At 51.9% G+C, this 23063-nt stretch overlaps 1 protein-coding gene across 7 annotated transcripts in view; it reads left to right on the forward strand.

Annotated features, from left to right (window-relative positions):
• WSCD2 (WSC domain sialate O sulfotransferase 2) overlaps nt 1-23063 on the forward strand; it is a 117353-nt gene that overhangs the window by 19217 nt on the left and 75073 nt on the right. Inside the window, exon 1 of one of the 7 annotated variants that reach the window (XM_086681873.1) lies at nt 1578-1683. The exons of the other annotated variants lie outside the window; for them this stretch is intronic. The gene's annotated coding sequence lies outside the window, so the exon portion shown is untranslated. Of the gene's footprint in view, nt 1-1577; nt 1684-23063 lie in introns of those variants that run through there. 7 annotated transcript variants of the gene reach the window in all.

Genomic DNA, 23063 nt, shown 5'->3' on the forward strand with positions numbered 1-23063 from the left:
AGGACAAGTGATCAAAAATTCCCACTGACGCGTTAATTATCAAGGCTGCAGTTCCCAGCGTCCTGCCTGTGAAATTCACAAGGCCCCCTGGCCAGAGAAACCTCTGCCGCCTCAACCTTGATCTCAACCGGAGCCAGGGGCAGGGGACTGGGCCGAATGGGGCCGGGGCGTCACAGCCGACCTGCCTGGGAGGTGAGGTCAGCACACCCCTGAGCAAATGGAGGGGATTTTATTTCTTTTCAGCCAAAGACAGTAGGACTCCATGCTAGCTCCCTTCAGCGCTGGGATGGAAGCGGATTGCAGCAGTCGCTTTGCACTTTTGGTTTGGTTTGGATTGTTTTAATTCCCCCACATTTTCTCTTCTCCTCCCGCCCTCCGTGCGGAAGCTTTCCCAGTGAGCCTGGAGCGGAAGCATTTAATAGACACCAGCACCACCTAAGATTTCCCAGCCAGCCCCCAAGCCGTGTGCACAGCCTGCTGGACGGATGAGGGAGCTGAGACCCAGCCTTCCCGAGAGACGGAGGGGAGCTCTCTCACTTCTTTTTTTTTTTAATGTTTACTTATTTATTTTGAGAGAGAGAGAGCACTGGTGCACAAGCAAGGGGCAGAGAGAGAGAGGGAGAGAGAGAATCCTAAGCAGGCTCCACACCCAGAACAGAGCCCGACGCGGGGCTTGATCCCACGAACCATGAGCTCATGACCTGAGCCGCAGTCAAGAGTCACTTAACTGGCTGGGCCACCCAGGAGCCCCTGGAATCCAAAGCATCCTAAGTACCTCTTTGTGGAGCCCCAGCCAGACCATGTGAACATTATGGAGCCTCCCTGTTAGGCTGTATACTCCTCACATGGAAATTTAGTGAGCAAGTACTTACTAGTCACCTAAATGTGCCGGCACTGTCCCCAGCACTTTACGTGGGTGGCGACCGTGGCCTAGCGTGGCCAGTCTGGGCACGTGCTCTGGGTGACCTCCGTGAGCTCTGGAAGAAAAGCCCCTTTGTTTGGAGCCATGAACCAGCCTCCCAGCGAGGCGCTGGAAGGTTTGCGACGTGGCCCTCGGTCCCTCCTTTGACCTGAGTTTAAGGGTCAGCTGCACACGTAACATAAAATTTGCCATCTGAACCATTTTTAAGTATACAGTTGTATTAAAACAGTTGACCTTGAATGGTTCTGGGGTTAAGGGGTGCCGACACCCCCCCCTTGCAATTGAAAATCTGCATATAACTTGACTCCCCCAAAACTTAACTGCTCATAGCCTACTGTTGACTGGAAGTCTTATCGATAACAGAAATAGTCGATTAACACAGTACTTTACGTGTTATGTCAAATATACGTGTATTATATATGTGTATTATATACTACATGTGTATCGTACTATATATATGTTATACTATTTATAATACGTGTGTTATATACTATAATCTTAAAGTAAGCCAGAGCAAAGAAATCGTCACTAAGGAAATCATCGGGGAGAGAAAATACGCTCACATACCGTATTGTGTATGTTGAAAACAGTCTGTGTGTAAATGGACCCACGTAGCCCGAATCGTGTTGTTCGCAGGGGTCAGCTGTACCTAATGTTGGGCTCCCATCACCACCATCTACCTCCAGAACTCTTTTCTTGTTTGCACGTGGATGAGCTATGATCATCTGACCTACCCTCTCCGTTGGGAGGGGCTTGCCCAGGTACGTAACCAGTTAGAATCCTATTCAAGGGTTGGCATCCAGGCCTCACCCTGCCTGGTGCCCCCTTCCGTGTGGCGCTCTCTCCAGGCACCTCCCAGAATGCCTTGCACGAGAGGGCACCGCACAAATACTGAGTGACCACACGCCTGCCGGGGACTCCACCGAGGTGCTCCCTGGGACTAATCCAGTTCCATTTCTAATCTCTGGGAGTTTGGAAGATGAAAACCTGCTCCACAGCCTAACGGCCCAATTCATCGCTCTCTTCGGCCAGATAACACTTCTCATCGTTTTGGTTTTCTTCTTTCTGGAAATTGCGTTCACCTCCCCTGAGGTCCGACCAGCTCGTTCTGGTAGTTCCCTTCTCTCTGTCCCCGCCCTCCCCCTGCCCACCCCGGGGCCAGACTGGGGGAGCTGCTCAGTGATAAGAGGGCCGCTGATCCCCTTTCGCGGGCGGCCCTGCCCTCCTGGACCCGTCTCAAGGCGTCTGGGTGCTTCGGTCTCTCTCACAATGAGGGCATTTAGCCGGCCTCTCCTCTCCTGGGACCCTCAGAGGCAGCAACTGGAGGAATAGCCAGGAGGAGAAGGAGAGGAAACAAAACCCAGCAAAACTGCCCATTCCGAAGGCGCTAAGAGAAGGAGGCCCTACCAGCTCAGATTTCAGGGAATTTTTTTTTTTTTTTTTAGGAAGTGCCTCTGCCCATGGGCGGGCGGGCTGATAGGGGATGGTGCCCAAGGAAGGACAAAGTCAGAGGCCCCATTCAGACAGGCCGAGGCAAGGGTCCAGCCCGAGCGGGGCAGCGTGGGGGCCAGGAGAACAAGGGCTCTGTGTTTCTGGGCCCAGGGCTGGGCAGCACATGCTCCCCGGCTCCAGCCCGGCGCTGGACGCAACCAGAAAGCCACGATGCGGCTGGAGAAGTTGGGGTTGGGCGGCAGCAGGGTGATCTAGCCGTGAGCAGGGTTTGCGCGGCGAGCCGGCTGTGGCATGAGGGGTTCCGCCTGTCTGTGGCCGGGCCTGCCCTGGGATAAAGGTGACTCCAGGAACGAGCCCGGTCCATCCCAGGGCCCTGAGGGGAGGGCTTGGGTGTTCTTCCCTCACCGCCTCCAGGAGAGGGAGATGGGGAAGAGCCCAGGGAAGGGGTTGCAGACACACGCCCTCAGGGGCCTCAGGGGCCAGGCAGGTTTGTGGCGAGGTTGGGAGCCCGTGCCACCTCCGACTGTTCCAGTCACCACCGCTGATCGCTGATCGGGGAGCTAGCTTCAGATGCGAGCTCTTCCCCCTGCTAGCTGAGTGACCTCACCCAAGCGGTGTGACCTTGTGCCTCAGTTTCCCCCTCTGGACACCTGGGTTAGTGCCAGCACTTCCCTGATAGGGCTGTTGTGAGGGTTAAACCGTTAACCCACAGAAGCTCTTAGCACGGTGCCGGTTGATTTTCTCTTTTAAGAGAAGCAGGAGCTCTGGGTTTGTATTCGAGAGCTGCAGGTCCGTTAAGGTGGGCAATGAATTCAAATAGAAAAATAGGTAAATACGGGTCGTCTCCTGGCTGTCTGTAGCCTACAGCCTATGGGCCACCCCGGGCCGACTTCTGGCAGAGAGTTTTGGGCAGACCCAGGCTCCAGCGCCGGCTCTCCCATGGCCTGGTTCTGGAGCTCGGGCAAGCGACTCAACTTGCCTGCGTCACGTTTGCGTTGTCTGGGGTAACAGTCGGGAGGCTGGCGGGAAGGGATCACTCACGTTGGGCAGAGAATGAGAGTTTCATGTGGGGCGGTGTGGGGAAGTCACAAGGGATGGGACAGCACCCCAAGGTGAGTAACAGAGGAAGCTGTTCCCCGTGCCGGTTCGGAACGGAGGTCGGAAATAGCTGTGTAGGAAGGACCCCCTCCAGGACCTGGGGTTCAGCCAGCCTCATCCAGTAGAGGGGCCCAGCCAACCCTGGGGGTCCCGCAGAGAGAGCGGCGCTGGGGAAAGGCGTGCCCTGACCGCTCACTACCCACCTTCTCACCTCCTGCTGTGCTACTGGTGGAAGCCAGAGACCCAGAGAGCCTGTTGATGGGGTCCGTGTGGACCACTTCGCAGGCAGAGAGCGTGGCGGAGAAGAGGGGAGACAGGTGATGTCCCCACCAGCCTCAGTTCTGGAAGGCTTTCCTTAGTCTCGGTGAAGCGTGAGGCCGCGCACCTACCCAGTGGGAGCCAGAGGGTGAAGGTATTGTCGTCATTGATGAGGGAGGGAAGGCAGATGCCCTGCAAGGGAGGGCTCAGCCCCCCACCCCGGGTGTTGGAAGCTGTTGGAAACTTCCTGTTGCGGCTGTAACAGATCAACACCAACTTGATGGGTGGCAACAGCATGCATTTATTCTCTTACAGTTCTGAAGGGCGGAAGCCAAAATGGGTCTCACGGGGTTAAAATCAAGGTGTTGGGAGGGCAAGTTCCTTTGGGCGACTCCAGGGGGAGGTCTAGAGGTCCTGGCCTTTTCCGGCTTCTAGAAGCTGCCCGCATTCCTTAGCTCATGACCCACTTCCATCTTGAAAGCCAGTGATCAGTCGTGCCACTCTGGTCTCCGCTTCTGTTGTCGTTATCTCCTTCTCTGACTCTGCCTTATTTGCTTCTTCTTTACAAGGACCTTTATGATGACATTGGGCCCATTGGATAATTTAGGATAATCTCCCTGACCTCAGGACCTTAGTTCAATCCATGTGCAAAGTCCCTTTAACATGTGAGGTGACAGAGTCACAGGTCCTGGGGATTAGGACCTGGACATCTTTGGAACCACTATTCTGCCAGTTCTGCCCACTACTAAAGCATTCTAGAATCTTCTCAGAGGGAAAAACGTATTCCTACCACCATGCCCAGAAATCTAAAATCCCCTCTATTAATGTCTCTTTTTTGGATTAATCATGTTCCCAGACTCCACCACTTCTTGATTTGGCCTCAAGAATTTTCCCAGATCTGGGGCACCTGGGTGGCTTAGTCGGTTAAGCATCCGACTTCGGCTCAGGTCACGATCTCACAGTTCGTGAGTTTGAGCCCCATGTCAGGCTCTGTGCTGACAGAGCCTAGAGCCTGCTTCAGATTCTGTGTCTCCCTCTCTCTGCCCCTCCCCAGCTTCCACACTCTCTCCCTCCCTATCTCTCGAAAATTAATAAATAAACATTAAAAAAAAAAAAAAAAAGAATTTCCCCAGATCTGCATATGTGCCATTAAATGGCTCTCACATCATCTCACTGTTTTACTCAGCGTCATTGTAAGCGACAATACATGTAAAACCAAGGCTTGATGTTCATTTGTGATTTTTCTCGCATAATTTTTCTCACTATTCCCATCAAAACAATTACATAACTAGTGACATTTTAAGAAAAGCTGATACATGCACCACCTAAAAGTGCCTTGCAGAATACTACGAGTATGTGTGCGTATATGTATAAGACAGAGGCTGGGAGAGACAGATTTGTTACAAGAAATTGGCTCACACAGTTATGAGGTGGAGAAGTCCCCTAATCTGTGGTCGGCAAGCTGGAGACCTAGGGGAGCCGATGGTGTGGGTTCCGGTGTAAGTCTGAGTCTGAAGACAGAAGGAAATGGGGTGGGGGTGGGGTGACTGGTGGGGAGGGGAGAGCAAATGCGCCCGTATTCTGCCTTTTTATTCTACTGATGCGTCCAAAGGATCGGCTGAGGCCCACCCACACTGGGGAGGGCAGTCTGCTTTCCTCCCTCTACTGATTCAAATGTTTATCTCATCCAGAAACACCCCCAAAGACACCCCCAGAGTAATGTTTGACCAAATGTCTGGGCATCCTACGGCCTGGTTAAGTTGGCACGTAACATTAGCCATGACGGTGGCGTTGTGGGATGAACTCAGAGGAAGGAGTGAAGGGACTGGGGTTCTGAGTCTGCTCTGTAACGTTGGGCAGGTCTCATTCTGTCCAGGGGCATCAGTTTCCTAGTCTGTGTGATGGGGACCGTTCCTTGGGTTCTCAGACATGGGGAGCCTTTGCTTTTAGCCCCTTGGTGCATCAGTAACGAGACTGGAAAGCTTTGACGTGGATGGTTAGCCTATGCGATGCTGTCAGGGGCACCATAGGGGGGTCCACCCCACCCCAGGACCAGCTTTACGTGTTCTCCCTGGGCCTCACCTCGCACCATGTGCACGCATCCATCGTGGCTCTTAGTAGGGGAGACCAAGCTTTATCCAGCCTTGTAGCCATCATGCCCGACCCGGAATAAGGATTCAACACGATATCTAGTTGTTGAAGGACCAGCTGACTGAGAGAAGAAAAGGCGTGACAGTCCCCAGAGGTCAGAGCTTGCTGAGAAGCCCCTCCTGGGACTAGAACCTCTCCTTCCCCGAATACTCAATGGTGAGCATGGGGGTTCTGTGAGTCAGATAGACCTGGGTGTTCAAATCCCAGAGCCACCATCTAGGAGCTTCCTGACCTTGGGTGGATGACACCACCTGTCTGAGCCTCAGCGTTCGGGTGGACAAAGGGGATACTAACAAAAGTGAGTTCCTGGGGTGCCTGGGTGGCTCAGTGGGTTAAGCGTGCAGCTCTTGCTTTTCGGCTCAGGGCGTGATCTCGCGGTTCGTGAATTCGAGCCCCGTGTTGGGCTCTGCGCTGACAGCTCAGAGCCTACTTAGGATTCTCTCTCTCTCTCTCTCTCTCTCTCTCTCTCTCTCTCTTTCTCTGCTTCTCCCCACCCCCCCCCAGAATAAATAAATAAACTTAAAAAAAAAAAGTGCGTTCCCAAATGTTTGTGCTGAGATTTAAAAGAGATAATCCGCGCAAAGTGCGCGGCCCGGAGCCTGGCACGTAGTGCTGTGTAAATAATAACAATGGGAACTGCTGTTAGCATTACCTTGCCATCCACGTTGTCTGGGGAAGATGTAGATGATCAGATAAGAGCCTGTGCCTCTCCAGGGCCATGCAGGGCCCGTGGGGAACTTTTGGAGACCCTACATATAGGAGGCATGTGTGTGTGTGTGTGTGTGTGTGTGTGTGTGTGTGTGTGTGTGTGTGGCGGGGGGGGGGGGGGCGGTCTCTGAAATGCACATTGACTCCCCTACCGTTCTGCACCAGCAGGCTCTCTGGTGCGGTTCAGATAGTGCTCAGATGTAATATTCCGAAACTATTTTTAAGATGGTTCTTAAATGCCTGCCAAAACTAAAAACCCCACGTGCACGAAAACTATCATTGCTAATTGGCTTTGCGTGACGCGAATAGATTGATGAAGGCAGTGGGTTCGGTTCCTCACCAAGAGGGGGAGAAAGAGCGTGTGCTGGCTACACCCCTTGCTCTGCTGCTTACGACCAGGTGACCGCAGAACGGCCCCCTAGGGTCTCTGAACTGTTGCCTCCTCTATGCCGTGGGTGACTCCCAGGGTAACCAGCCGGGCCAGCTCAGTGCCCAGTTGACCCAACCAGCAGGAGCCGTTAGAAGGTGTTTAAGACCATTCTGGCGAAGTGGCTGACGCGGTAGGCAATTCCGAAGTGCCGACTGTGGGATTTGATCCCAGGTCTGTCTGATTCACAGAGCCCGTGTGTCCACCGCTGAATTTTCGGGGGGCTTCCGGTTCCAGGAGGGGCTTTTCGGTAGGCGTTGCCCTCTTGGGACCGTCACGGCCGTTTCTTCTGTCAGTTGGTCTTTCGACAGCCAGCTACCCATGGGTTGGTTTCCTTGTGGACCGGACCCAGTAGCAGAGGGGTCTGCGGATGAATTTTGGTTGGATTTGAGCAGTGCCTTTCCAAGAATGGGTTGAACCATTTCAGGAACCAGCACACTTAGGAATCCGGTTTGACAGACTGCTACATTCCGTAGAGGACAGGTGTGGGCGGTGGGTATCGAGGAATCTATTTAAGCCAACAAATTCGGGTTTGCCAGACATTCTAACTTTCTGAAATCTCTGTAAGTAACCTTAAATCCGATGTGGAGTCTCCACTGGGTTGCAAGAAGCCTCCTCGTTGCTGGGGCTCCCTCACCCTGCATGGGTAGACATCCCCAGGGACTGACCCTGGGACATCCCCAGGGACATCCACCTGCACCATCAAACGATGCCCTCAGCCTGCGTGTTTCCTCCAGGTCTGGAAACTCTGCTCATTCTGGGCCAAGCTGGGAGTGGGGCGGGGGGGAGCCAACCTGTGTCCAGACTGGCATTTCTGGCTCTGGGGTTTTCCGACTCGCCTCCAGCATTGCCAAGACCTTGCAGATGGGCGCTTGTTGGGGTTGGAGGAGCCCCCCAGATGTTTCACTGTTGCTTGCCGGGCTTGTTAGTTTGTGTAGTTCATAGGCTTTATTTGGGAGTGGGCATTTCTAGGCTTCTAGAGAAATTGAACAGGAAGTACAGAGTTCAGGAAGTAGTCTTTCAACTCGGCCCCACCCCCACCCTGCCTTCCTCTGTGATTCATGTCTTCTGTTAGCTCCCTTGTTACAGCTGATGTGCCCGAGACGTTGTCATTACCTAGAGTCCTAGAGTTGGGAGTTGACTCTGTGTTACACGTTCTGTGGGCTTTGGCCAGCGTGTAATGACCTACACCCACCATCAGAGTATCAGAGGGAATGGCTTCATGCCCTAAAACTCCTGGGTCCCCTCCCTCCCCCCCACCCCCAGCAACCACTGATCTTTTAAATCTTTCCATAGGTTTGCCTTTTCTGTGTTTTTGAAATTAATTAGTTTAGCTTCCAAAATTAAAAAAAAAAAAAAAAAGAATGGAATATTTTATGTAAAAACCCAAATGTCCGGTGTCTCTTGAAGAAGTGTAATGTCCCCGGTAACCTCAGGCCAGAGCTGAGTACAAGGCACCGCCCTCCCGTCCTTTCCCCCAGGCCTTGTGCGTGCGGGCCCCCTCTCTGTTCGTTGGCCCCTCTAGGCATTGGAGTTTGCAGCCCTGCTCTGGCCTCCCACGGAGCCAGAACAGCCTCTGGTTTGTGGTCTGCTTCTGTTTCCTGCCCTGCAAATATATTCCCGAGGCCAGGTCTCACAACGAGCCCGGACGCCTGCTTGAAATGGGGAAGACCGAAACCTAGGAGAGCAAACGCAAATTCATTCCCCCCCTGGAAATCGTCTTGTAAGCTGTGGGAGGCTCCCCCGAAGCCATGCAAACAGCCAGCTGCAGGGCCATCTGAGGCTAGGACACAGTCCGCCAACATCCTCCACTCAGCAGATTTTTTTTTTTCCTGTGTTCTCTATACGACCTGAAGCTGCCGGCTGTCTGAGGCCACGGACCCTGGCGTGGGCTGGGCACGAAGTCCTTCAGTGGCTGCTGCCGCTTTGGGTCAATTATTTATGCTAATGCTGCAATTCACCCTACTGACCTCCTTCCCGGAGTGTGGCGGGGAACCGGACACCCAGAGATTACATTGCCCCTGGAGTGGAGGTGGCGGGTGCATGGGGAGACTCTGGGAGGTTCAAGGCCAGAGCGTCGCTGAGACACAGCCAGGACCGAAGGCGGTGCTTTAACTTGGCTGCAAGGTTTTACTTCGGAGGAAACCCTGCATCTCTAAGCAGTGAAACACGAGCTGGCATGATGCGAGCATGCTCCCTTCTTCCCGCCCCACAAGCCCCTCTGCGGTCCTTATGCTCAGGGCCTCCGGGACGGGCTGAGGAGTGGTCAAAAGAACACTTGATGTAGAGCCCAGCGTCTGTCCCCTTTGTGCTGTGTGATCTTAGGCAAGTTGCTTTGTCTGTCTGAGTCTCCGTTTCCATCTCTGGATGGAAAAGAGGAAGGTGGCAGTAAGGTCCTACAGGAGCACGAATGGGGTTCTCGTATCCCAGGGGGTCCTCTCTGTGTCTCCCCCCAGCCCTGCATCCGTCCTCACAGCACCGACATTCTGCCCCTGTCCAGGTCGTCCTACCCAAATCCTCCGTCTCCCTCGCTTTCCATATCGACTCAGTCTACAAGTACTTACCGAGCACCTGCAATGTGCCCACCACTGTCCTAGGCACCAGGGACACCGTGGTGAACAAGATGGACCCTGTCCCTGCCCTGGGGGAACCAGTATCCCACTTGGGACCTTCCCTGGGTCTTTATACTCACCTCCAGCTACCCTGATCCAGGCCACCACCTCACTCTCTTTCCTGGATTCCTGGAACACCCTCCATACTGCAGCCAGAGTTCTTCCTGAATCACAGATCTGATGAATCCAGGGCCCCCTGCTGCCCCTAGCGTAAAATGGAAACTCCCCACGCACCAGCCGTCTTAGCCTCCTTTCTGTCCGAGACTGATGGAGCCCCTTTTGCCCCTGAATGTTTGCCCCGGCTGTTCCCTCTCCCTGGTTTCCTGTTCTTCATGTGACATCATCTTCTTTTCAGGTGTCACTCTTGCCACCTCATTGTCCAGCCAGCCCTCCTTAGCCCTGTCTGTGTCCCCAGCACAGCCCTGATGAGAATAATAGCCAAGAGACACGCCGTGCTTTCTGTATATTTGACTCTGTGCCCATTTTACAGATGAAGGAACCAAGGCACAGAGAGGAGAGTGGCTCTGCTGGGGCTCCGCAGTATTATAGTTGCCTCTGGCCACTCCATCATGAGTCCCCTGGAGCAGGGACCGTGTCTTGCTTGTCTCTGCATCTGCAGCACACAGGACCTGGCTCATAGTAGGTGCTCGACAAACTCTCACTACATGATGAATGACTGTCTTATGAAATCAGTGAGCTCATCGTGGTCCAAGCCCTACTTGAATTGCTCTGGACTGCCTGATCGTAAGAGGTTCTTATTATTCCAGTTGGACGAGGAGTTGGTTCAGCCAAGGGAGGAATCCAGTCTCCCTGCCCCAGGGGGGTCCTGGCGGCCGCCGAGGCCTCTCTCACCAGGAAATGTGGGTGTGGGAGGAAGGTCCTTGCCATCATTTGTTTTTGTCAGTGTTGACTATTTTCCAGTATAGACCGCCTGCGGTGGGGAGTGGAGTCCAAGGGTTCGATATCGCTGTGGGGATTTCTGCCTGCAGGGACTCCAGAGGTCACCCCGGCACTGAGGCACGGGATTTGCTCGGCCGAGGCCCTGCCGGAGCCTTCCTGGAGATATTAGACACCGATGTGGGGACACGGGGGCCGCAGCTCATTACGGCCTTCTAGTTAATTTAGGAGCGTGCTGGACCAGACGTGAGGGCTGCCGGGTCTTTGGAGGCTGCCGTGAGGTTCTTTTTGAGACCCCCGGTGAAGATCAATGTGGGTCCTGCAGGAGGGTGGCAGGTAGGACAGGCAGCAGAGGGAGGGCTGCTGTAAGGACTCATCTCAGAGCCCGAGGCCTGGGGTGCGCACGGCTTGCTTTAAATCCTCTCCCGGTTATGGTGTAGCTAGATGTGATATGATATGATATATACTAGAGTATTCTATGCTACGCTATATTATCTGTGCTGTGCTATCTGTACTCTGTCTGTGTTGCATTATTTATACTCTCTATACTAACGGTGCATATTAAGCCATCCATACTATGCTGTCTATCGCATACTATACTATCTATATTATACTTTATTACCTACACTATACCACGTAATAAACGCAGGAGTCCACAGAAACAGAGCGGCAGGATGATCGGGCACACAAACTTGGGAGGTAGATGCCTGGGTTCAGATCCCAGCTCTGCCCCCGATGAGCTAGGATCTGAACCCAGGCATCTACCTCCCAAGTTTGCGGCCCTCAGCCTTGCTCTCTGAGCCTCAGTTTCCCCATCTGTAAAGTAGAATTACTAGCTCTAACCACCTCGTAGAGCTGTCGCGGGAAAACGTCATCGGGCACTTAGGGGCCGTTATGGGTTGAATGGTGTTCCCCGCCTAGAATTCGTAGGTTGAAATCTTAACCCTCCGGTACCTCAGAACGTGACCTTAACTGGAAATGGGGTCATTGTAGTTAAAGTTCATTAAATGAGGATGAGGTCCTATTGGAGTGGGGCGGGGGGGGGGGGGGGCGGTCCTAATCCGATATGACTGGTGTGCATATAAAAAGGGGAAATTTTGACACGGACACACACAGGCAGAACGCCATGGGGACGAGAAGGCAGAGATCAGGGCGGGGCTTCTGAGATACTCCAGGGGCCACCGGCGATTGCCGGCAACCCTCCTGAAGCCGGACGAGAGGCGTGGGACAGGTTTGCCCTCACAACCTCGGAAGCAGCCAACTCAGATCTTGGCCTTGCAGCTTCCGGAACAGGGAGAGAATAAATTCATGTTGTGGAAGCCACCCGGCCTGTGGCACTTTGTCAGCAGCCCTAGAAATGGACGCAGGGGCTCAGCACGGAGCCGGGCGCAGAGAGCCCACTGCACGGTGCCCGTCGTGATTGCTGTCCCTGGTATGTCCTGCCATTCCTGTGTTGCTCGTGCTGGGTCAGGAGCTGGTCAGAGCTAGGAGCCGTCCCCTTACTGGTGAGGCCGTGTGACTTGGGTAAATCACTTTCCCTCTCTGGGCCTCTCGGTTCCCTAATTTGTAACGTGGACACTCTGTGTGATGAGAATAATGGGACCCCTTGTGTGTAGAGATCACTTCCCCTTCCACTGTGACCTCTCTTCCCTGACTCTCCCGATGGCCCCTATCACTGCCGTCGTCCCCATTTGACAGGTGAGGACGCTGAGGCTCACAGACGGAAGAAGTTACCCGCCCAAGGTCATTCTGAGGCTGAGTGGCAGACATGGGGTCAAACGCAAGACTGTCCACGCTAAGGCCATTGGCCACAGAGCTCTGGTGAGGGTGGAAAAAGAGAGGGTGGTCTCAGATTCCCTCCGGGTGTGAAGATGGGATTGGCCATATTGCTGTCATTTTCTCCTTTGGGCTTATCCAGTGTTTCCCTTGTAGCTTCCGTCACTCCCCAGGCTCTTGGGAGTCCTGCCCATTCACTGGGGAAGATAAGGTGGGGGAGGGGGTCACAGATCCTGCTTCAGATTCACATGTGGAATAATTGTCTGCATGCGCTTTGGCAAAGGGATTTGGGGTTGGGGAGAGGAGGTACGTTAGTGCCTCTAACCTGCTTCCCACACAGATAAAAACGACGTCTTTGGTCCCCAGGGCTCACCAAGCCGTCATTCCAACTCCACATGTATGAGCCACGTTCTGCTTTTTGGGGAAAGAAAAGAAAAAAAAAAGCTATTTTGTTCTGCATCTGGGCATGTGCTTTCCTCAAAGTGCCAAGGAAATCCCACCTCTGATAAACAATAGGCAGCCTCCAGAAAAGCTAAGATGCGTATGTATTCCCTGTTAGGGGAGGGACTCGGCTCTTGCCCTCCCCCAGCATTCTGAAGAAGACGTTCCCTCCATTTTCTGGAAGGCCTGGGGGCTCGGTCCTTCCCTTTCTCATCTCCAGACCGGCTCTGCCCAGTCCTGGGGACTTACAAGAACATTTCTGAAGGATTTTAGAGTCAGACAGACTGAGTAGAAGCACCCAGGACTTAGTAGGTGCCTTTTTCCCCCGTCAGTATCACTCATTCACTGCACAGCAAAAACCATCACCAAAACCAAAAGGCAGCCTACTGAATGGGAGAATATAATTGCCAATGGCATATCTAGTAAGGGGTTAATACCCACGATATATAAAGAACATACACAACTCAACACCAAAAACAACAACAAGAACAACAACAACAAAAACCGATGAAAAAAATGAGCAGAGGCCCTGAATGGACATTCTTCCAAAGAAGTCACCCAGGTGGCCAACAGACACATGAAAAGATGCTCAACATCACTCATCATCAGGGAAGTGCAAATCAAAACCGTGATGCGGTCACCTCACGCCAGTCAGAATGGCAAGTATCAAGAAAACAAGACCTAACAAGTGTTGGTGAGGATGTAGGAAAAAGAAACCTTCGTGCACTGTTGGTGGGAACGTAAACTGGTGCAGCCATGGCGGGAAACAGTCTGGAGGTTCCTTAAAAAAAAATTAAAGCCGGAGATACCGTATCATCCAGTAATGCCACTGCTGGGTATTTACCCAAAGAAAACAACTCGTTTGGTAAGATATATGCACCCCTCTGTTTGTATCGCAGCATATTTAAAATAGCCAAGATATGGGAGCAACTTAAGTGTCTATCAGTAGATGAATGGATAAAGAAGATCTGATACACCCACACAAGAAACACACACACACACACACACACACACACACACACACACACACACACACACACACACACAGTGGAATACTACTCAGCTGTTAAGAAAGAATGAAACCTTGGCCATCCATGACAACACGGATGGACCTAGAAGGGCCTTAGCCTTAGAATTAGGCTAAGTGAAATAAGTCAGAGAAAGACAAGTGCCATGTGATTTCACTTACATGTGGAGTTTAAAAGACCAGACGAACAATCAAACAAAAAAGCAGAAACAGACTCGTAAATACAGACAACAGACTGGTGGTTTGCCGGAGGTGAGGTGGGTGGGGGCGGGGAGAGCGAGTAAAGTAGGTAAAGGGAACTAAGAGGTACAAACTTGCAGTTGTGAACTAAAAGAAGTCACAGGATGGAAAGTACAGCGCAGGGAATACAGTCACCAATCCTGTAAGACCGTTAGATGATGGCAGGTGGTGACCACTCACCGCGGGAAGTATTGAGAGAAAAGAAATCATCCGTTGAACGTCACCGAAGGTACAGGCTCTTCACCAAAAGCATTTCCAGGGAGCCAGGATCCATGCCAGCTGCCTCGCCCATCACCTGTCCTCCAGCACCCCAGAGGGAGGGTAGTGATACCCCCACTGGATAGGCAGGGAAATGACTTCAAGAGAGACTGAGCGACGCCCCCAAGGACGGGAAGCTAATAGTGGTAGGATGGGTATCTGAACCCAGATGGGTCTGACCTGATTCCAAAATCTGTGCTCTTTTTAAAAGTCTAGGCTGGGGCACCTGGGTGGCTCAGTTAAGCATCCGACTTTGGCTCAGGTCCTGATCTCATAGTCCGTGAGTTCGAGCCCCACGTCGGGCTCTGTGCTGACGGCTTGGAGCCTGGATCCTGCTTCGGATTCTATGTCTCCCTCTCTCTCTGCCCCTCCCCTGCTCAGGTGCTGTCCCTCTCTCTCTCTCTCTCTCTCTCTCTCTCAAAAGTAAATAAACATTAAAAAATTTTAAAGTAAATAAAAAGTCTAGGCTGTTGTAAGTGAGGTCAGCTGCGTAAGCCCCCTACCCCACCAACACTGTCCGTGTTCTAGTCCCTTGAACTCATGAACGTGGTCAGGGGGACTTTGCAGATATAATTAGGGTAAGGATCTCGAATCAAAATGGGGATGTTGTCCTGGAAGGGCCCAGAGTTGTCTGAAGAGTCCTTTCTATAGAAAGGAGGCAGGAGGGTCAGAGTCAGGGGAGATGTGAAGACAGTTACAAGAGGTCAGACAGACACCAGGAGGGGGCCACAAGCCAGGGAATGTAGGTGGCCCCCAGGGAGCCTCAAGGAAGTAGATTCTCCGAGAGACCCTCCAGGAGCCAGCCCTGTGGAAGTCTAATAGAAGAAATCTGTGTTGTTTTAAGCTGCTGTGTCTGTTACCACAGCCACAGCGAATGAATTCACTGCGCATAGAGAAGAAATAAAAGGTGCTCAACTAAAAGATTAAAGAATGTCTTGAGAGCTCGTCAGCGTAAGAGAGGTTTCCCAGCCATATTGAATGAATGAATGATACGACATTAACGCTGGCCTGGGTGACATTCCGGTGGGGTTCCAGTCTTATCCCAGCCCTGGACCCTGGGAGGGAGTGCTTGGCATTGTCATTGTGATCTAGTAGTCTTCATGAATTTATTTTAATTTATTTTATTTATACTATTTTTTGAACTAGGCTTCGTGCCCAGTGTGGAACCCAGCACAGGGCTTGAACTCATGACCCTGAGATCAAAAGTCGGACGCTTAACAGACTGAGCCACCCAGGCACCCCGTCTTTCATTTATTTAAACCCCAGACCTTCAGGGAAGGGGGATTGAAGAATTTTTTTTATGAAGGTACAACCTACATACGGTAAAATCAAATATTAGTACATTTTACAAACCTATAGAATTCATGTCACCATCGCCAAGGTCAAGATCTAGAATATTTTTCCTCACCCAGCAAGTTCCTTTGCACCCCTTCCTGATTGATACCCCTCAGGGGTAACCCGCCATTCTGATTTCTGTCACCACGGATTAGTTTGCCTGTCCTTGAACTTCCCATAAAGAGCGTCTTTTCTTTTGTGCACGCCTCCTTAGCTCCACGTTATGTCTGTGAGATTTACCCATGCTGTTACACGTATCAGCCGTTCAAGTTCATCCGCTCTCCTGTTGAAGGACGTGTGGCTTGTTTCTCCAGCTTGAGGCCGTCATGAACAGCGCTGCTGGGAATGTTCTTGTACGGGTCCTGTGGTAGATAGGAGCACTCATTTCTCGTAGGTGTATGCCTGGAGTGGCGTCGCAGAATCATGGGGCAGATGGGTATTTAGTTTCAGCAGATCCCCCGGTTCTCTGGCCTGCAGCTAATCTTAGGATTAGCCTTCTCTGCCCCCACATCAGCTTTCTTTCCAGAAGTTCCATTCCCTATCGCTGTGCTGCGCTGGTAACCGGGATTATGAGACAAGGAGGTGCGAGGGTCCCTCCCTCCCAGCCCAGGAGAGCATCATCTGACCTGGTGGTTTAGAGCAGGTGGGACGTGGGTACAAATGGAGAAGGGGGCGGGGGACACTCTGCTTTTCACTCGGGACTCATTCTTTCTGTGTTGGCCCCCTCCCCCATTTTGCTGAGTTGGTAAGACATAAGTTTGGGTTCAGCTGAGTCTGGTGATTTCTTCCAAACTTAGCACACTCCCTTTGAGATTTTTGCTCATGATAAACACTTACGAAAGGAAAACCAAGTTGATCAGCTCTAGCCAGATACTGTCACCAGCCAGGGGCCACGCCCCTGACGCTTTTCTCTGTCTTCATGGCAGATTGGCAAGTTTTGGGGATGCGTTAAAGAACTATTAGCACCAAAGGGAGACTCTCTTTTTTCTTTTTTTAAGTTTATTTATTTTGGGGGTGGGACGAACTAGAGCAGGAGGTGGGGGAGGGGGAGAGAGAGAGAGAAAGAGAAAGAGAGAAACCCAAGCGGGCCCTGTACCGTCAGCGAGGAGCTCGATACAGGGTTCTGTCCCAACTGTGAGATCATGACCTGAGCTGAAATCAAGAATTGGACGCTTAACTGACTGAGCCATCTGGGCGTCCCAAGACTTTCCCAAGATGTCATCAGAGACACTGAAAGAAAATTAAAAAGGGATAACTTTCTCACTTGGCGATTGAGTATCAGTTAATGTTGGAATCTTCTGTCATGCCAAGGTCAGGTCCACGCCTTGCAAAACACTGGAGTCCTAAAAAGTCACCTTTGTTTGAATCCTACACTAGCCCTGTAATATTGCGTCAGTGACTTCACCTCTCTGAGCCTCAACTTCCTCATTGGTACAAGGGGCTCATCATGGCACCTGCTTCAGAGGCCTCTGGCGTTCCCACTGAATGACCCTGACCTTGGTATTACCATGATGGGGACATCTCATGAATCTTGTGGCTGTTAGCGGGAACCAACACCCAGGATATTCCTGCATTGCAATTCTGTTAGGGTTCTTACTCCTAAGCAAAGTCATCTGTTAGCTTCAGCAAAGCCCTCTGCCATTCTGGGGGAGTGTTTATTGCCCTTGGGATCCTGCCAAGGTTAAGTGGAGAATATGGTCCTGGTGAAATTCACACTTTGTCATTCGTTCACAGGCCCAGACGTTAAATCTCATCCACTGGAGGGTAACAGGAGCTGCCCATGCACCTGCTGTCAGGGAGACTGTGATGTGGGGAGGGGGGTGTCCCTGTCAGAGCCCTCTGGGTTCCAAGCCTAGTGCCACGGTCTACTCACCCTGTGCCTTGGGTATGCCACATCTCTCTGGGTCTCAGTTTGCTTGTCTGTAAATGGGAATGTTCACCCCTGCCTCCAGACATAAGAACGACCAGATTAGATAATGCACAAAATGCAAGAGCCAGACATTTAATAGACAAAAATGCTTATAATTATTCCTTGTCGAGGAAGCCATGGGCTGCATTTAAAATCTCTGCGGAGCCCATTCTGCCTCTTGGATTCCTGATCATCCCAAATCTTTGTTTCAGAAAGCTCTTGGGGCGCCTGAGTGGCTCGGTCGGTTAAGCGTCCGACTCTTGGTTTCGGCTCAGGTCACGATCTCATGGTTGGTGAGTTCGAGGCCCGCATCGGGCTCTGTGCTGACAGTGTGCAGCCTGCTTGGGATTATCTCCCTGTCCCTCCCTCTCTGCCCCTCCCTGCTCACGTTCTCTCTCTGTCTCTCTCAAAATAAATAAATAAACTTTAAAAAAACAAACCAAAAAAAAAAAAAAAAAAGAAAACTCTTCCCTCTCAACTGTAATTCTGTCTTAGATTTCTGTTTCCCACAGCCTAGACCACAGATTTTCACAAATCCTGTGTGGAAATCCTGCAACAGCTACGGCCATAGGTAAAACTTCCTTATGTAGAAAGTGGCAAAAACACAACTCGAATGGCCTTTCTAACAAGAGAGTAATTTATTTTGGCTCACAGATACTAAAATCCACAAGTATGTTTCCTGCTTCAGGTGTGGCTTGATCCAGGCTCAGAGACCATCAGATCTTGGCTTGTCTGCATCTCTACCTTTCCCTAGTCCTTGGCTCTCCGATAGTGGCAAAATACTCCCAGGAACCCGAGATCACTTCTCCTGGATGCCCTCATCCACTGGAGACCAGGACCTCTGCCAGCCAGTCTTGTTGGTTCTAATTAGATTACCTGCCCATTCCCAAACCAGCCAGCAGTGAGAAAGGGAGATGGGCTATGTCGATTGGCTTGGGCCAGTCAGGACCCATTTTTGGAGCTGGATCTGGGGTTAGCCCTACTCAAACCACACTGGGGGGAGGAGGTGGGGATTCTGTAGGGAACTGATGCTGGAAGAAGGGAGCGAGGGGTAAAAGGATGCTGGGATGGCAGTCAGAGTGTCCTGACGCCTTTCTGAGACAAAGAAGTGACGGGTTTTCCGTTAGAGACCTAGCAGCGCAGTAGGATTGAAGGAGCACCCCCCCCCCGCTCCCTCCCTCCCCGCCCCTCTCTCCCCCTCTCTCCCCCTCGTTCCCAGTGCCGTGTGGCCTGAAAATAACAAGGTTGGAGTCAGAGTGATGAATGGGGCAAGATTGACTCGGCACTAATTTTGCCTGGGAGCTGTAGCTATTTTGGGCCCTTGCTGAGCCCTGGTTTAGCTTAGCTGGTTAGAGAGCAGGGCTCACGAGGTCAAGGGTGTAAAAAGGGAGCCGAAAACATGGGACTGGAGGCCGAAGCCTTGGGGCCTGCTCCTCCTGTTCTGCCACTTTTGACCTGGAGCCCTCGTGCGAGTTACTTACCCTCCCTGGGCCAGTATCTCCTTCGCTCCTTTCCTTCTGTCCCCGCCTCCTTCTCTAGTCACTGCTCTGCACGTCTCGGGTCACAGCCTGATTTCTCATCCCAAGACTGGGTTGAATGTCCCTCCGTGTGCTTCTGTAGCTTTAGGCTTCCAGGTGTGAGTCCCGTTTCTCCCAGCTTCTGAACGAATGAGTTGGGGCGAGTCTGTCAACCTCGCTGTGCCTCAGTTTTCTCATCTGTCAAATGGGGATAACAGGAGCAGTACCTGACTCATGGGGTTGTTGCAGTTCATTACCCTGTGTAACTTAAGTAAGCACTGAACACAGGAACCGGGCTCAGTAAATGCTAGTTTAAAATCGAGATGGTTCTGACATTCAGTGGAATATTGAGCTAATGAAATCAAGCGTCTAGTCCCCTGTCACGTAAGACCCACGGAACTGGGGCTTCATAGCGTTCTCTCCTGTCATTACTCACGTATTTCCTAGCATGTAGTACGTGCTCAATAAAATTTGTGGCCTAAATGGCCCAGGTCTGATGTTCTAGGGAACTCCCCTAGCTCTGCTGAGAGCCCCAAATTGTGCAGCTGGGGTTGTCCACAGGTCCTCACCAGCAATGCTGACCTTGAAAGGCCAGTGCGAAACTAGGAGTGGGAGGCTTGGCATAATAATGTGAGCACTGCTAAAATCCTTTCCCGTCTCTTCAATTCCACGATTTGCTCCTTCCAGCCCCTCCCCACCCAGAGCCTTGAAGTTCAGGAAGGCCTTGCTGACGCGCAAATACCTGCATGCGAATCCATGATGACCACGGTGTCACTGGCTTTAAAGAGCTCATTAGAAGAACAGCGTGTTGTGGGGGGTAGGCCACTGGCCTGGCAAATTCTGCAGGGTCAGGGATAGAGGGAGGAAGGAGACACGAGTGGGCACCTCCCTGGCTGAGAGCAAAGTCAGCCAGAGAGGGCAGGGCGTCTTTGGTTCTGCCCAGAGCTTGACCTGCAGCGACTTTATATAAACTTGGTTGGCAACACTGGTAACAATAAATAACTAGAACCCCCCAAACAAGGCCCCCTCTGCTGAGCAGACCATTAAGGACCCGAGGGAGGTTATTTCACTTGGCAGCTTCGCCCATGGGTGGCCGAGAAGCCCAAAGATGGAGGCTGGGCTCCTCGAGCCTTCTTGTACTGGGAAGGGAAGAATAAATGACACGGGACCCGTGGCGGCTGGCTTATTTGTCTCTCCCCCGAGGCGTGCTCAACGCTGTGTGCTGGCAGTGTTCTTTGGCCAAACCGGATGTCCTGGGTGTAGGGCGTGTGTGTGTGTGTGTGTGTGTGTGTGTGTGTGTGTGTGTCCCAGACCAGAACCATCGTTCAGCCTGACCTTTGTTTTTGTGTGTTATTGATTGGATTTAAGTCACTTCATTACTTTCTCCAGGTGAGCCCTGCCACTCTGTGCCCCGTGTTGCTTTGCGGTCACAGCACCTGTGGGGAGGCAGAAGGCGAGAATGAGGCTGACGGGAATAACGTCAGTGGTGATGGTGACCGTGATGAATGAAACAATGGCAGTGACGAGGATGATGGGGATGATGGGGATGGGGATGATGGGGATGATGGGAATGGGGATGGGGTGATGGTGACGGGAGCAAAATCCGCTGAGCACGCTAGATACACAGCACTCTTCTGAATGATTTCATTTAATTTACTAACTTCTTTAATCCCCACCACTTCCCTGTGAACAAGGGTCTGTTGTCACAGAATCCATCATCTGCTGGCCGTGCAATGCTGGGCAAGTGATCTCATCTCCCAGAGTCTTGGTTTCCCCATCTGTAAAATGGAATAAAAATAGCACATCTCTGGCACACGCTCAGCGTTTGACGTAAATGTTCGAGAGATGAAGGCGATCCTCACGGCTGTTGATCGGGCCCTCCCGTCAAGCCTGTGAAGGAGGAGGTTTATGAGGACCCCAGTCTTCCAGGACAGGGCGGGGGCAAGCTCTGCCGGGTAGGAGCAGCTGAGCTGGGTTCAAAGCTGGGCACAGGCCACCGTGCCAGTCGCGCTGGCCACCAGAAGCTCCTTCGGTCGGATCCCTGGGGTCCCCGGGCTAAGACCACGTGAGCCCAGATTGGCCCCAGAGCGGGCTGGGCTCAGTCAGCCCCCCGGCGGGCCCTCAGCTGAGCGGCCCGGGACCGACCACAGGGTTGGGGTGAGGAACGCAGGAGAGCTGGAGGTTGGGGGCGCATGGGGTGAGTCACCTGGTACCTGGAGAGCTGGGATGCCAGAGACAGTTCGCCAGTTCCCTCGCCTCCCACCTAAGGAGGCCAGTGGAGCGGCAGCCGTGACGCGTCTTAACTTGGAGTGGGATGCGTCTAGAGCGTTTTTCCCGGCTCTGCAAATCCACAAACAGCCAGATCTGCCGAGCGACACCTTCCTCTACGGGACTGCCGGCTCCGTGCGTCTACCAAGCCATCAAGGTGTGGATGGCGTGATCTGAGATGCGCATCAGTATAAGACACCCGCCAGAGTCTGAGGTCTTCGTGTGAAGCAAAGAATATAGAAGGTGTCGTTAATCACAACGTTTATGTTTATTTCATGTTGCAATGACAATATTTTAGATTTTTGGGTTAAAGTACATGATTAAGACTAGTTTCACCTGTTTTTCCCTTTGTCATGTGGCTGCTTGAACATCTTAGGTGATGCATACGGCTCACGTCGCCGTTCTCTGTTCTAGGGCTTACAGTGAAGTGAGATTTCACAGTTTAACAATCGAACAGCTTGTTTGAGGGTTTCAGACCTGAATTCAGATCTCCAGCTAGCCCCTAACCAGCCGTGTGCCCTTGGGCAACTCACCGCCCCTCTCTGGGCCTTCGTTTCCTCAACTGTAAAACGAAGGTACTAACACCTACCTCCTAGGGTTGTTTTGTGGGTAAATGAGAGGCGAGGTGGACGGTGGTGAAAATAATGTCTGGCGTTGAGTGAGCAGTCCATAACTGAGAGGTGTTGTTGTCATTTAAATGAGCTGATCTGGGGCGCCTGGGTGGCTCAGTCGGTTGAGCGTCCGACTTCAGCTCAGGTCACGATCTCACGGATCGTGAGTTCGAGCACCGCGTCAGGCTGTGGGCTGATGGCTCAGAGCCTGGAGCCTGCTTCCGATGCTGTGTCTCCCTCTCTCTCTGCCCCTCCCCCATTCATGCTCTGTCTCTCTCTGTCTCAAAAATAAGTAAACATTAAAAAAAAAAAAATTTAAATGAGCTGATCTGCACCAACCCTGTGGAGCCCAAACCTCTCCAGCCCCGAGAATGGTCTTTGTATTATTTTCCCTTTTGTGACTGGAAAGATTTTTCTTTCTTTCTTTCTTTTTTTTTTTTTTTTTTTTTTTTTTATTATTTTTTTTTTCAACGTTTATTTATTTTTGGGACAGAGAGAGACAGAGCATGAACGGGGGAGGGGCAGAGAGAGAGGGAGACACAGAATCGGAAACAGGCTCCAGGCTCTGAGCCATCAGCCCAGAGCCTGATGCGGGGCTCGAACTCACGGACCGCGAGATCGTGACCTGGCTGAAGTCGGACGCTTAACCGACTGCGCCACCCAGGCGCCCCTCTTTTTTTTTTTTTTTAAGTTTACTTATTTATTTTGAGAGTGACCGAGAGGAGCATATGGACGGGAGGGGCAGAGAGAGCGAGAGAGAGAGAGAGAGAGGGAGAATCCCAAGCAGGCTCTGTGTTGTCAGTGTGGAGCCTTACACGGGGCTTGATCTCATGAACCGTGAGATCATGACCTAAGCCAAGATCAAGAGTTGGACGCTCAACCAGGCACCCCAGGATTTTTGTTCCTTAAACAAACTCTATGATTTTAAGATTTTTTCCCACTAAATTAAAAAAAAAAAACAAATCCGTCAGAGACACTAATAATTCTCGAGAAATTCTGCTTGTCTTGAGGAGGGATGGTCTATAGCACTGAGTTAATCCAATTCCAGCCCCCAAACACAGAGTTGTACCACTGTTGAGGATTAGTGTGTAATTTCTAGGGTTTTAAAAATCCTAAGACGTCCCATGGACTCCTGTGGTGCCTTGAGGCACCTTTA

This window comes from Puma concolor, chromosome D3 (assembly GCF_028749965.1).
Source record: "Puma concolor isolate L17-30 chromosome D3, mPumCon1.1.hap2, whole genome shotgun sequence".
NCBI classification, from domain to species: Eukaryota; Metazoa; Chordata; class Mammalia; order Carnivora; family Felidae; genus Puma; species Puma concolor.